The sequence below is a fragment of the Triticum aestivum genome, chromosome 3A, assembly GCF_018294505.1.
Source record: "Triticum aestivum cultivar Chinese Spring chromosome 3A, IWGSC CS RefSeq v2.1, whole genome shotgun sequence".
NCBI lineage: Eukaryota > Viridiplantae > Streptophyta > Magnoliopsida > Poales > Poaceae > Triticum > Triticum aestivum.
This window is the reverse complement of record NC_057800.1, coordinates 714,266,664-714,279,444: the sequence shown is the minus strand read 5'-3', so window position 1 is coordinate 714,279,444 and position 12,781 is coordinate 714,266,664. Positions and strand designations below refer to the sequence as shown.

At 45.7% G+C, this 12,781-nt stretch overlaps 1 non-coding gene and 1 pseudogene across 1 annotated transcript; both read left to right on the top strand.

Moving 5' to 3' along the window:
* Window positions 1-3,297: 3,297 nt before the first annotated feature.
* On the top strand, window positions 3,298-3,369 carry TRNAN-GUU (transfer RNA asparagine (anticodon GUU)). Its single transcript has one exon. It is a non-coding gene; the product is annotated as a tRNA-Asn (tRNA).
* Window positions 3,370-10,305: 6,936 nt separating this feature from the next.
* On the top strand, window positions 10,306-12,249 carry LOC123063421 (B3 domain-containing protein Os03g0620400-like; annotated as a pseudogene).
* The last annotated feature ends 532 nt before the right edge of the window (window positions 12,250-12,781 follow it).

Below are 12,781 nucleotides of genomic sequence, written 5' to 3'. Positions count from 1 at the left end.
CCTCGCACAAGTTTCCTTTTTTGGGTCCCTCGATCTGGTTCAATTTCTCGCAAAAAAGATGGGGAGCTTGGAGTCGAACCTCATACCCCTATAGGTTAGTTATGAACTCAAAAACAACTTGGGCTGGCTCGGCTTTGAGGACAAATCTAGTTTTCTTTTCTTTTGTACCTTCACATATCCAGCCAAAAAATAACAAAGAAAGGAACGTCGGGTAAATAGCATGGTGCATAGGATTTATACATGGGGTCCCTACCTAACTAAGTTGATGTCCATTAACCATCTCAAACTAAGTAGATTGTTTGTGTGAACTAAGCTCATTTTGTCTTCGGATTGAAAAAATTATGGATCCGGCAAAAAAATTCTTAAAAACAAAACCCCGGTAAATTCTATGTAAATAGCATATACACCATGCACCTGATATTTTACACAAAAACACCGCAGTAACTTTGATTGAGCAAAAAAGTTGTTAAAAAGATTAAAAAAATACCCCTCGATAACTTCTGTGTAAATAACATGATAACATAAGCCCCGTTGACCTGATAACTTATGTACATCACCATGATACCATTGACCCAAGAAAAAATGGTTGAAAACATCCTATGATAACTACTATGTAAATAGCATGGTAATTTATGCCCCTCGTCACCTCGAGAAAGCTATTTTTCAGTCGACTGGAAATTCGCTAATAGATCTGAACGATTCGGTATCCGGCCGATCGGCATCTCATGGTCACGGTCGAGCGAGTAAACTACTCCTTCCGCGCGTCCCGCGTGCGAGAAATCAGGGTCCCCGGGTCCCCACATCACCCATGCAGCGTCGCACGTTCTACGCCCGAGGAACGGCTTGATAACTTATGTGTCATAGACGTGATAATTTACATAGTACATACCTAGTATTGACCTAAAAAAATCATCGAAACATATCAGCATGTGATCTAGTTTCAAAGGTCTCGTCGCGACGAATCTTTATGATAAGACAGTTTCTTAATCCCATGGACAGTTTGAGCTACAAAACATTTTGAATTTTCAGTTTTGAAAAGAATCTAGGCTGACATCATCATTTTTTATGCATGCATATGGTTAGCTGCTAATTAAACTAACTATTAGTGGACAGTGAACACACACATAAAAAGGAAACGATATGAGCTATGTCGGAAGTTAGCACTACCCTTATGTGAATAGCATGGTAACTCACATATCGCATACCTGATAACTTATGTAGCTCGGTCCTAATAACTTTGGCATGGGGGGAGGGGGAGAGGGGTTGATGAAATATCCCCTCAGTAACTTTTGTGTGAATAGCATGGTAACTCACATATCGCAGACCCGATAACCTATGTACCTCGGTCCTAATAACTTTGGCATGGGGGGCCGGGGGGGGGGTGTTGATGAAATATCCCCTCGGTAACTTTTGTGTGAATAGCATGGTAACTCACATATCGATGTCCTGATAACTTTGACATGGGGAGGGGGGGGGCTGATGAAATATCCCCTCGGTAAGTTTTGTGTGAATAGCGCATGGCAACTCACATATGCGGACCTGATTACTTATGTACCTCGGTCTTGATAACTTTGGCATGGGGGGGGGGGGGGGGGGGGTTGACGAAATATCACCTCGGTAACTTTGTGTGTGAATAGCATGGTATCTCACATATGCAGACCATGATAATTTATACCTGGTAATATCTGTAAACAACGTGGTAACATATGTAGCTCAGGCATGATACCTTACTTAGCCCAGAAGTGGTAACTTTTGATCCGAAATAAAAGTTGTCTGAACAAATCAATATAGTATCTAGTTTTGATGCTTTCTTCGAGAACCTTTTTGATCGAACCAACGGTTTGAGCTACAAAAATTTTGAAGTTTCGAAATAAAGGGGAATCAAGGATGACATCAACTTTTTGGTATTCTAATTGCATGTGGGGAGAATTCGAGGACAACTTTTATGCCCCGGTAATTTCTATATAAATAAGATGGTAACTTACGTACCACTGAGGTGATAGCTTGCTTAGCCTGGGCCTGATAACTTTTGACCCCGACAAAAAGTCGTCGAAACATATCAACATGGAATCTAGATTCGAAGATCTCGTCGCGACGAATCTTTTATGTGAAAACAGTTTTTCAATCCGAGCTATGGTTTGTGCTATAAAACATTTTAAAGTTTGAATTTCAAAGAAATCTTTGATGACATCAGCAGTTTTGTTTTTATATGCATGCATATTTAACAATGCAGCTGCAAGCTCACGCGCCCATGCAAAGTCGTCATCGCTCGTCCTGCATGCATGTGTCTTTGCGCGATCGTCCGTGTCTATAGCTAAAATCCTGCCGTCCGGTCGTTAGCACAGTCCAAAATTATATTATCGATCATCAACTGTCCGTGTGAAAACCTGGATTGCATTTTCTCTTGCCACAGGAATTGTGTTTTGATCGACTTTTCTTGCTGGTCACATGCCAAAATAGGAGAGACACATGAGAGGCACATGTTCAGATAGTTTTCGAATATAAGAGAAAACGATAACCAAAAAATAAATGTTAGGAAAAAAACAGCCGGAGACATTAATTCTGTAACCACCGTTATGCCAAAATCGGTAACCACCATTCTAGCGTAAAACGTTTTTTTATTTAAATAACTACGTTGCGTGGTCACGTGCCAAAAGAGGGGAGGGCCCACACTCTATCCGAACAAATAGGTTCCGATATACTCCCTCTGTAAACTAATATAAGAGCGTTTAGATTACTATTTTAATATTCTAAACACTCATATATTAGTTTACGAAGGGAGTACTCTTTTGCTCGATTCTAAGTCCGATTAAAGAGGGGGCCCGAAGTAAGGTCACCGGGCGTACTTTTTTGCATTGTAATCAGACATTGGTACACGCCTGACACATGCCAGAAGACCGAGTAGCACCCAAGTTACAAACAAATACATAAAAGGTTCATTTTTGTACTCCTTCTGTTTTAAAATATAATGTGTTTTCGGTTTCCATGCTTCAATTTTGACCATAAATTTAACTAACGAGATTGACTATGATAGGAGCGCACTATATTTTGAAATGGAGAAAGTACAGTTTTCCAATGTCAAAGCGTAGATAGACGCACCTGGATTGGGGGTGTGGCGGAATCACCATGGACACCTTGCGTTGAGCTTGATGTGAAGTGAAGATGAGAGGGGAACGAACAGAGGGAAAACTGGATCCACAGAGGGCTACGCTTGGGAAAAAGTGACGCACTTTTAGGATTTTCGGTCTGCGGTTGGTTGGGCCAAAGAACGAGAGTCAGCTTCCTTAAGTCCGTTCTTCCTCAGTAGCTCAGTGGTAGAGCGGTCGGCTGTTAACTGACTGGTCGTAGGTTCGAATCCTACTTGGGGAGATTTGATTCATCCAGAATTCGAATTGATAGTTATAGCTTTTCTGACTAGCGACCCCTGTCCTTGTCCTTTTTTTTGGGGCAGAGCAGCAGTTATTGTAACTGCAAACTACGCAGGGCCTGTGCTATTTCGAAACCAGGCCATGCCCCGAGAACACCATGGACCAGCCGGACAGCAGCAGCCCATTATTTATATCTGGGCGATCGGTCCTGACAATGGGCAAACACCATACATTTACACTATTCTCGTAGCTGTATATGGGTCCGTATAAGGTGAAAAAGCCTGACAGGAGTGAATCACGATGCATATTCCCACGAGGAGGATACCGAGCTGCCTGACGCTCGGCCTCTGCAACGCCACTCTCGGGTAAACCCAAGGTACTTGCACGGAAGGGAGATCAGCTGCACAGATAAAATATCACTCACATCGAGCCCATTGCAGCTAATAGGGTAAGCCACTGTTGGGAGTTATACTCCACTTTTTTTGGCAGGAGTTATATGAAGAGAATAGGTGTTGCGACGGTCAAACTAGTGTGCTTGGGAATATGAGAAGTCTAAAAATGCAACCCAGGCTTAAATGGCAGCTGCCTTCATAACTTTTGGCCCGTGTGTGCCCTTCCAGTCCCTGGACGCTTTCTCTTCTCCATAAGTAAGACCACCGGACGAGCATTCCCTTGCACGTTCGTCTACAGCGCAGCAACCTCCAGCACCGCGGTGAGCTTCTTCTACCTAGTTGCTCTACCCTGCTTGCAGTTTATTCATGTCTTTTCTTCTTCCACACACCTGCATGGAGCAGCAGTAATTTGTTTTTAGTTTTATTGTTTTTTTGCTTTCATTTTATTTCTGCTGAATTTCAGAGACCGGTAGGATATACAAAGAAGATATATTGTGCTACCATGATAGGAATTTCATAAAACTGAATGTTCTGTGGTTGCTAACTATTAGTGTTTTTCCTTTTTTTTTAATAGATATCAGTGATTGATTTAGATCTGCATTTTATCCCCTAGTAACATCGAAAATAATGGAATTGGAGCCTAGTGATCAATAGATCCAGTAAGAAAATCGCTGCCTCCTATGACGGATCTGCATTTTTTGCAAATTTTCAAGTATACATGGTTGTTAAACTGTATAGTTATCAGATATGGCTAGTATCTAGGGATGTACTTATCTTGTATAACAACCTGTATTTATCCTCTATAAACCCTAGCGACAGCCCTAGAGGCGCCCTATATAATGATCACGAGACCATCGTGCTAGGTGTGTCGATTCAATCTATTTTCTCTTTGTTTCACATGGTATCAGGCCATCTCGCATAACTGCACGATGGGTTCTCCCTCCTCCGCCGCCATGACCTCCTCGACCCTTGCTTCTCTGCCCATGCCGACTGGTCTCCAGGCGCCGCTGTCTTCCGCTGTTCCCCAACCCTCTGCTAGCCTCATTACAGCCAAACTCACCTCCTCCAACTACCTTCTCTGGAAAGCTCAGATCCTTCCTCCCCTTCCCATCGCCGGCGTCACCAGCTATGTCGACGGCACCACCCCTACCCCAGATCGCCTCCTCCCGCCTAATGACAAGGGGGAGCGCGCCCCTAATCCGGAGTATGCTACCTGGTTTCGTCAGGATCAAATCATCCTGAGCTACCTGCTCGCCTCGCTCACCGACGATGTGCTTCAGCAGGTCCACCTCTTCGACACCTCCCGTGCCATCTGGGCGCACCTCGAGGAGATGTACGTCACGCACTGCCGCGCCAGCGTGCTGCAGATCAAGATGGACATGATGAACTTCCGCAAGGGCAACCTCTCCATGGTCGACTACTTCGCCAAGATCCGCTCCAACGCCGATCAGCTCGCTGCTGCGGGCCGTCCCATGCGCGAGGAGGACATCATCACCGCCTTTATCATCGGCCTCGACAGCGACTACGAGCCCCTCATCACGGCTATCACGACCCGCATCGACGTCATGACGCTGGGCGAGCTCTACTCCCATGCCATCTCCTTCGAGCGTCGCCGTGAGTATCATGCGACTCGTCTTCAACTCCACACGGGCGGCTCCTCCGCCAACTATGTCGCTCGCGACCACAACGGCAACACCACCAACCGCGGCAAGGGCACCTACCGCGGCAAGGGCCACGGCAACTCCGGTGACCGCCGTGACTACAACAACAACAACCGCGGCGGGTATCGCGGTGACCGCGGCGGTAGCGGTGGCAACCGCCAGAACGGAAATGGCAACCGTGGTGGTGACCGCGGTGACCATGGTGGTGGCGGGGATGCACGTCCGAAGTGCCAACTCTGTCCGGGTCCCGGGCACTATGCCTGGGAGTGTGCTCAACGCTACAACCATGCCTTCCAACCCCAACACTCCAAGATGGCGGGTCTAGTAGCTGCATCACCGCCATCCATCCTCGGCGACCCAACCTGGTTCACCGACACGGGGGCCACCGACCACATCACGTCGGACTTGGACCACCTCACCGTGAGGGAGAAGTACCCTGGAAGGGACCGCATCCACACTGCCGACGGATCAGGTTTGCACATAGCTCATCGTGGTCATGCTCTCCTTCCTACTCCCTCTGCCAACCTTAAACTTCGCAACATACTACATGTTCCCAATGCCGATAAGAACCTCCTCTCTGTTAATCGTCTTGCCACTGACAATCATGCTTATCTAAAATATTATCCTACTCATTTTCTTATGAAGGATTTGACAACCAAGAGGGTTCTTCTTCAAGGCAGATGTGAAAATGGGCTCTATCCCATTCGGCCTTCACGTTCTCATGCCCTATCTTCAGTTAGACTCTCTGCTGAAGATTGGCATGCTAGGCTCGGGCATCCATCCACACAAGTCGTTCAGCATGTTTTGGCATCCAATAAATTAGCATTGTCAAGTCGCGCTTTGACCCATGTGTGTAATGCTTGTCAACAAGGCAAAGCACATCAGCTACCTTTCCCTAGATCTTCGAGTGTTTCTTCGTTTCCTTTGGAACTTATTTTTTCAGATGTGTGGGGACCTGCCAAAACCTCCTCTGGTGGGTTCCAGTACTATGTTTCATTTATGGATGATTATAGTAAATTTGTGTGGATTTATCTTCTCAAACGAAAGTGTGATGTGTTTGATGTCTTTCATGATTTTCTTGCCCATGTTGAACGCCTCTTGTCTCATAAAATCCTGTGTGTTCAATCAGACTGGGGTGGGGAATACGAAAAGCTTAGCAACACATTCTTTCGGCAACTTGGCATTGCTCATCACGTCTCCTGTCCACACACACACCAACAGAACGGCTCGGCCGAAAGGAAGCACCGTCACATTGTTGACATGGGTCTCTCCTTATTATCGCATGCATCTATGCCTCTCCGTTTTTGGGACGAGGCGTACTTGTCCGCATGCTATCTTATCAACCGACTACCTAGCCGTGTCATTGGCAATATGAGTCCCATGGAAAAAAATTTCTCCACCAAGCCTGACTACGTATCCTTTCGCACGTTCGGATGTGCATGTTGGCCTAACCTGCGCCCGTATAACACTCAAAAACTTGCTTTTACATCACAGCAGTGTGTGTTTGTCAGGTACAGTATTCGTCACAAAGGCTATAAATGTCTTCACGTACCTACCGCTCGTATATATATATATATATATATATATATATATATATATATATATATATATATATATATATATATATATATATATATATATATATATATATATATATATATATATATATCACGAGATGTTACTTTTGATGAACAAATTTTTCCTTTTGCCAATGCTCAACCCTCTCCAATACCACCCCGCGTCGCTGAACATGCCATAATTTTATTTCCACATGACCACATGAACTATGGTGCACCTGTTTCTCGAACTAATCTGGATGCAGGTACCGATTCGGCGCAGAAAATCCCTCCCACGGACTCCCAGGCTGATTCTGTCTCCCGATCTGTCGCTGCATCCGCCTCGGATCACGCGTCACTTGGCGACAGCGACGTGGCGGCGGCCGACCGCGTGACAACAGGGGACCGCGCGCCAGGCGACCAGACTGGGCCCGGGTCTCCGCCCCCCGCCAATCCCGCGTCTCCTGCGGGCGAGCGGACCGGGGCGCCTCTCGTGTCGGCTTTTGCATGCGCGCGTCCGTCTCACGTGGTGGTGGGGACTACCCCTGCGCAGACCGCTGTGCCTCCCGATTCGCCCCAGGCTGCTGTCCACCTTGCGCCTGCGAAGCGGGCCGTTGCTGCTGGCGGCGTTGGATCCCAGGAGGATCTGGCGGCCGCGTCGCCTTCCTCATCCGACATGGGATCCCAGGGGGATTCGCCTGGTCGCTCCTCTGCATGCGCTCCACCCGGATCTTCTGTGGCCACCGGATCTTCTGCTCCACCTGTGCATACAATGACGACGCGCACACGTGATCACACTCGCAAACCGTTGCAACGCACTGATGGTACTGTCACGTACAATCCCTCCCGACGTGCCTTCTTGGCCCTGCGGGAACCAACTAATCATCGTGAAGCGGTCTCATCACCGGAGTGGCGTCTGGCCATGCAACTTGAGCTCGATGCTCTCCGACAAAATGGTACATGGACTTTGGTTCCTCCTCCTCGTTTCAACGTCATTGATTGCAAGTGGGTGTTCAAGATCAAACACAAACCGATCACTGTGCGCCTAGTTACAAGGCACGTCTGGTTGCAAAGGGGTTCAAACAACACTATGGCTTGGACTATGACGACACGTTCAGCCCGGTTGTTAAACCTGTCACTGTGCGCCTAGTTCTCTCCATTGCAGTCTCTCGAGGATGGTGTTTGCGTCAGTTGGATGTTCAAAATGCCTTTCTTCATGGCATTCTCCAAGAAGAGGTATACATGCGCCAACCTCCTGGTTTTGTGAATCCTTCGGTGCCTCATCACTTGTGCAAACTTCGCAAGGCTCTATATGGTCTCAAACAGGCTCCTCGAGCGTGGTATTCTCGGCTCAGTTTTCGGCTCCAACAACTTGGTTTTATAGCATCCAAAGATGACACGTCTCTCTTTGTCTACAACCGGAGTGGTGTCACCATTTTCATGCTTGTGTATGTCGATGACATTATTGTGGCCAGTTCCTCTCCTCCTGCTACTACCAAGCTACTTGCCGATCTTCAAGCCTCTTTTGCTCTCAAGGATCTGGGCCCCTTGCATTATTTCCTTGGAGTCCATGTGGAGTCATCGCCAGGGGGAATTGTTCTGTCTCAGCAGAAGTATATCAGCGATATTCTTCGTCGTGCCAACATGGAAAATTGTAAAGTCTCTACGACGCCCATGTCCTCCAGTGAGAAGATTAGTAAGGACAGTGGTGATCCACTGTCTCAGGATGACAGCACCAAGTATCGCAGCTTGGTTGGAGCCCTCCAATATCTAACACTCACGAGGCCAGACATTTCCTTTGTAGTTAACCGTGTTTGTCAATTTCTTCATGCACCCACGACTGCACATCTTTCAGCAGCAAAGAGGATCTTGAGATACTTGAAGTATACTCACAGTATGGGCCTGTCTATTCGAAAGTCACCCTCCATGCTGATAAGCTGTTTTTCAGATGCAGACTGGGCTGGATGCAGTGATGATCGCCGGTCCACAGGTGGCTTTGCAGTCTTTCTTGGACCTAACCTTGTCTCGTGGAATTCAAGAAAGCAAGCTACGGTGTCCAGGTCAAGCACGGAGTCTGAGTACAAGGCACTTGCGAATGGAACAGCTGAGGTAATATGGATACAATCAGTCCTTGGTGAACTTGGGGTCTTCCTCTCTCGACCTCCTGTTCTGTGGTGTGACAATCTAGGAGCCACTAACCTATCTGCGAATCCGGTATTCCATGCCAGAACCAAGCACATAGAAGTGGACTTCCATTTTGTTCGTGAACGAGTTGCAGCCAAGGCACTTGATGTTCGGTTCATATCTTCTAAGGATCAAGTTGCGGACATATTCACAAAGCCTCCAGCTGAGACGCCATTTGTTTTAAATAGGCACAATCTGAATCTTTGTGTGGGAAGTTCAGGTTGAGGGGGAATGTTAAACTGTATAGTTATCAGATATGGCTAGTATCTAGGGATGTAGTTATCTTGTATAACAACCTGTACTTATCCTCTGTAAACCCTAGCGGCAGCCCTAGAGGCGCCCTATATAATGATCATGAGACCACCGTGCTAGGTGTGTCGATCCAATCTATTTTCTCTTTGTTTCACAATGGTAACCATGGTCCGACAGGACCAGCTCTGATCGATCAGACTGTTCATCTTTGTTCGTCATGTACAGCAGGAAGCAGAGGAGACAGTGTCGGAGCAAGGGCAGCAGAATTTGTTTTTTTTTTATCTTGGTTGTTTGGCTTTCTTTTTATTTCTGCTAAATTTTGGAAACTGATATTGAATGCAGTATAAAACAGTCATGATGTACAATGATAGGAACTTCATAAACTGACTGTTCTATCGTTGTTAATCATCAGTGTTTTATTTTTTTTATACAGATACCAGTGATTTATTTCGATCTGCACGTACCCCCCTTGTAACATCACAAAGGGATCCTAGTGATCAATAGATCCAGTCAGAAAAATATTGCATGCATCAGAAAGATCAAGGCAGAGCTTCTTCTGCCAAGTTGCTCTCTTGCTTGCGATCTACCAATGTCTTTTCTTCTAACACACCTTCATAGATCAGCAGTATTTGTAATTTTATTTTATTTCTGTTTTATTTTCTTTTTACACGATAATCAAAACAGATTTTCATGGCAGCATTAGTTATGTTTAGTGTTTGCAGCATTTTGTTGCTTCTGTTATTTGTAAACAAAGAAAGTCGATGCTTACCCTCAAAAGAGTTTAGGGCATAGTTATGAATCTTGAGATTTCAGGGTATTACTAGTTGCACAAACAGAAATTTGAATAGTGCCACCTGACATAGTACACGATTCATTACAGGACGTATCCAAGATGAGCAACCATTGCGAATGCTGCGAGAGGATGATAAGATTCATCAGGAAAACATGCTGTGAGAGGATGAAGGCTGCCTCTGATGTTAAAAGAACAAGCAGTCGCTATGTTGGTAATTCAAGCAGTTCTCGTGATGGCGCTACTCAGTCGTCAGCAGGGGAAGGTTCAGATTCAGATGGAAGCCAGAAGGAAAGCTCGTACTGTTACACAAAATCAGCAAAGATGCCTGCAATATTTTCTTCTGAAGAATTCTCAGGTTATAAGTTGTGTCCTCAGATTATTCAATTACCCTCCAGCACATGTTCTCTTACTGTTGATCCTTTTTTTACAGCCGGAGACAGTCTATCTGTAGACAATTCTATGGAGTCAGATGATCTGCAAATGGATTCGGATGACTATGTCTTATCACCACGGTGCTATCTTACAGAAGCAGAGAAGTTGAAAATACATGCACTTGTAGAGAAAATTCAATCTGAAATCCCGGTGCTTGTTGTACGGATGAAGAAGACAAATGTAACCATTGGCGATCTGGTACGGCAGTTCTATCATCCGCATTTCTTATGAACTGCTCAGTGTCTGTCGCTACTCACAGTTTCTAGTTATGATACTATTTGGGAAAGACGGTGTTCTGGTTTTGCCAATATTGTTGTTGCGTCATCAGTTGAAGCCATGTGTATGACAACAATTTAGAATTTATGAGTCATAAAGTATTGAGTACTTCGGCTGTCAAATAAAACAGCTCAACATTATCACCAACACATTCTATCCCTTTTTCAATTAGGTAATATATAAGGATTACGCGCTCAAGTACTTCCCATGTGAAGCTACAAATATCATACTCCAGCTGCCTAGTAAGAACAAGGAATGGAAGTGCAGATTGTATGTCAGGAAATCAGGCTTGCCTAATAATGCAGGTCGGCGCAACCTTTATTTTGGCAAATTTGTCCGTGACAACTGTGTTCAAGAGGGAGATATCTGCCTCTTTCAGCCAATATCAAAGGTTAAGGAAGAAAGCTTCAGAGTAATTGTCCGTCTGCTTCGGCAAGAGAGCATTCATGGTTCCCCTGGTGGAAGAGCAGGTATGGCGCACACGGCTACTGACAGAAGGACATGCGCAAAGATGGCGTTAACAGCCCGTGTTAAGGAGGAACCAGCTACCGATGGTATGGCACACATGGCACATAAGACATCACAGATGCTAAAATTTATGCGTCACATTTTTTTACGAATATAAATAAAAGATTGTGTTCATCATTTCAGCCTGATTCATTTGAAAGCCTATTCAGGTGAAGATACGTCATCTTTGGGATCTGAAGAGGATGGAGACAATTCTGAGGGAGCTTCTGAGACCCCCTTCATACTGCCACGGAGAGCCTCTGTAACGGCAGCACTGGAGCAGAAAGTGCGGGAGAAAGTAGAAGCCATTGAGTCGACAGTACCAGTTTACGTCGCGATCCTCAATAGGTCCAATGTTCGTTATGACAATTTCACCACCTTCCTAGTAAGTTCAAAAGAAAACAAATTATTTGTGGCCTATGAGTTCCTCAATTGCAACTATGTCCTTAGATTACATAGACATGCACAAATTTCTCTAGTATATCTGTATCTGCGTTACTAACATCCTCCCTGATTATGGATATAAAAGACATTTGGCGCGAAGTACGCGTCAAGGTATCTCAACAAGAATTATGGTGCTGCGCATGAGCGCATCACGGAAAGAAGAACATGATCAGTTTGGTGCTTCAGCGGGAGGGGAAGAGCAGGACATGGAACACGGAGCTGCGACGCAGGGTGGATCGGACATCGATCCTCAAAGGATGGGCGTCTTTCGCCCGTAGCAACCGCCTGCGGGAGGGCGACCTCTGCCTCTTCAAGCTAATGGAGAGCGTGGAGCCGCTGAAGATGATGGTTTACATCATTCGCCGAGAGAAGTTCTTAGCTTGATGCATGGCTAGTCTCTTATCTAGAATCTGGGAGTGGAAAAGCTTTGTGACGTATGTGCAAACTGGGTCGGAGAGGAAGCAACTTGTTTATTTATCTACCGTCAGAGGTTACCTCAGTATCTTATTCGTTCTGTTAGCGTTTTTGTTATCTAGAGCAACTTTGGATCCATTTCCACAAAGAGCAACTTTGGATCGTCAAGTTGGAACAACTTATTATGTGTTGCTGATATTTCTGTCAGCGCTTCAACTTATTATGTGTTGCTGAGGTTTGAGGTCATAAGTTTTTGCATGGTTGTTGTATTTTCACTTGACTCGCGAGAGGGTCAAGGCCTCTTTGGGTCACTGAGGGCCAACAAAAATACAAGTGCATCTACTCAGTAAGAATTTGGCTACCCCTATTCTTCATGATACAAATTCATTTTGGCAGCTACAGAAATATAGGTGCGCCTCCCGGTGTCGAAGGCCCAGATCTGAGAGGACGGTTGCATTTGGCGCAGATCGTTGCCTTCTCGAGCTGGCGGCGCTGTCATGGG